Genomic DNA, 2,710 nt, shown 5'->3' on the forward strand with positions numbered 1-2,710 from the left:
TCATAGTCTCAATTGTTTAGACCTTTTGCCATCTGCTTCAAATCTACTTGGTGGAAGTGTTTCCTCACCATCATTTTCATGAATCGGAGAGAAACCTTATGACCCTTAGATTTTATGGTGTATGTGTTCTTATCCATGTGAATCGTCAAAACCATAGTCACAAGACAAGGATAATGACAAATCCAAACTCATATGGACTGAACTTATGCAATCTTAACTTCTTGCCACCTGGCAGTACAGGGCCTGCCATTGCTTCCAAGTTGTTATGCAACCAATTGAGAACTTTCAGAACTCCTATGCAAAGCCAACTTTAACTGGAATGGGCACAAAATATGTCAACACGATAGGTTATAAATCTCAAGCCGTGTGCTAGTGAAGAACCTCAGGTTTTATTCTTGATTAGTTCTTGAAATTCTTTTTAGGATCTTTAAGACTCCCACTATCCTCTTGACATATAAGACTATCTTGCCAAATATTCAAGAGATAGTGCGGATTCTTTATCAAGACAAACACTTCACACAATTGGCCTTAGTTGGTCTTTGTTTTATCCAAAACATCACAACTTACCAATTTCAAATGTACAAGAGTAGGACACTTTTACTCTTACATTTGACAAGTGTTTTAAACCTTTCTTTAAGATATGTCACTCAAGTTACAATCTTGGAGTATGACTCTAAGAATTGTTTTTGGAACGAAGTATGACTCATCTTCCTGATCTAACCATTTCAACAATTCATGACTCCTCTTCTTAGTCATAAGAATGCACTAAGATGACCTTTAGAGGACTAATTGTGATATGATTTCTAAATCATTAAGATGATCACAAACATGATACTAAAGTACTCTCCCTTCTTTTCAGATTTGAGAAACTTTTATCTTTCTGCCTAATTTGATTCTTCCCATTCGTTCTGCCATACATTGAGACTTTTCCAATGTTTCAGAATTATACTTAAGCTTGTAAGTATAACCATATTTACTAAACTTTAGTAAATCAAATAGTCTTAACGAGCTTTGTGGTGGACATGACCAGTGCACAAGAATGTGTACTCGATCCCTTTAGTCCTTCACTTGACTCACACATCCATGTGAACAAGTAATTAGTCTTGATTTTCCAATGCTTGAAAGTTCTCATTCATCATACTATTCAACTTGCATGATTCCAAGTTTCGGTCCAATTGAAACTTGGGTGATGAGGAACTTTCCTGATTTGGTAAATTTAGACACTACCACAAATGAAAGAATCAAATCCATTTTACAATATTGCTGTCAGTGGAATCATATAAGCAACAATTTTCCACAAATGCCATTGTAAGGATACTTCAAATAAATAAAATTAAACAATTTTATTTTATTTTAAAACTTTGCGGAAAAACTTATCCTTACAATCCACATGGAAAATTGTTGTTATCTATTCCTTAGCAATATATCATAACTTCTTAAGCAACTGCTCAAAATTCTGATGCGATCGAAATCCACCTTCGCGATCAGAATCAGCATATACTTCCTTTAAGATTTCTCTCTATTCTTTGATTCTTAAAACATCAACATGTGACCCAGTCACATCATGTAATGAGGATCTCATAATAGAACTTAACAGAGTTAGATAATGGGCTCTACCTGATGTAGAGTCAAACTTATTGACTTTAACATCCTTAGGTAAATTTGGCAGCTTTGCAATCAACGCCCCTTCCTTTGGCAAAATAAACATATGGACCCTTTGGTAATGGGACTATCTCAGACTTAGCCTTTCTCTTTACCATTTGGTCAACCGGGTTGACTATGGCCAATCCCTTTCCATTGGGAAGAGAATGCTTTTTCTAGATTTCCAGTGTCACCATTGTCACTGTCCATAAAGTTTTTGGGAAGTTGATCTTCTAATCAAATTTGCTTTACTATCGTTCCAAATCATTGCTGATTCAGCAGCACCAAGCAAATAGATATGATCATTAAGGTTCATGTCATAGTCTGTTTCATAGTAGTCCCAAAGGAACTCACTATGTGACTTAGAAAGTGATTGAACATCCAACTTTCTCAAGACTTTGACACCCAACTCTCCCGGCTTGTCAATATGTGACTTCATCTCTAAGATGTGATCACACATAGACCTTGCTTGCCATTAGGGCTTGAGTGACCTTGAACTTGTAGGTTAGGGAGAATAATTGGAGGAGGTGGAGGAAGAGAAGTATGACTTCCATGAGCCAAACTCGGGAAGTCATATTCATTATGAAAGCTTGGTTTGGGAAGATCATTGTTGTCTAAACCAGACATCAACAATGGGAGAAATTCACGTAAAGTTGATTTAAGTCCTTAATATAACACCCAATATGATATATTAAGGCTAGGACCCAACAAACTATTTTATAACTTGGAAGAGGGATGCCGTAATCCAAGCTATAAAATATTTGAAGGTAGGTGAATGACGATTCACCAATTTCCACCAAGATAAACGAAATGTATTATTAGGTTTTAATTGGTTTTGAAACTCCTAGATTCTTTTGAGATTCATTGAACTTTTCAATGGCATGTTTCAGTCTCGAGTGTGCCCTTCAGGTTTTGTGACTGGGATGCCGAGGATCACAAAACAAGGTGTGAAGTAACCATGCACATATTCTTGGTACCCTTAATATTTACCCCTCAATCGATGTGCCGGTTAACCACACACGCTCCAACGATACTATGATAAACATTAAGTTACCCTTTGCCTACCTTG

The sequence above is a fragment of the Lactuca virosa genome, chromosome 7 (genome assembly GCF_052849685.1).
Source record: "Lactuca virosa cultivar CGN04683 chromosome 7, Lactuca_virosa_CGN04683_v6, whole genome shotgun sequence".
Taxonomy (NCBI): Eukaryota; Viridiplantae; Streptophyta; class Magnoliopsida; order Asterales; family Asteraceae; genus Lactuca; species Lactuca virosa.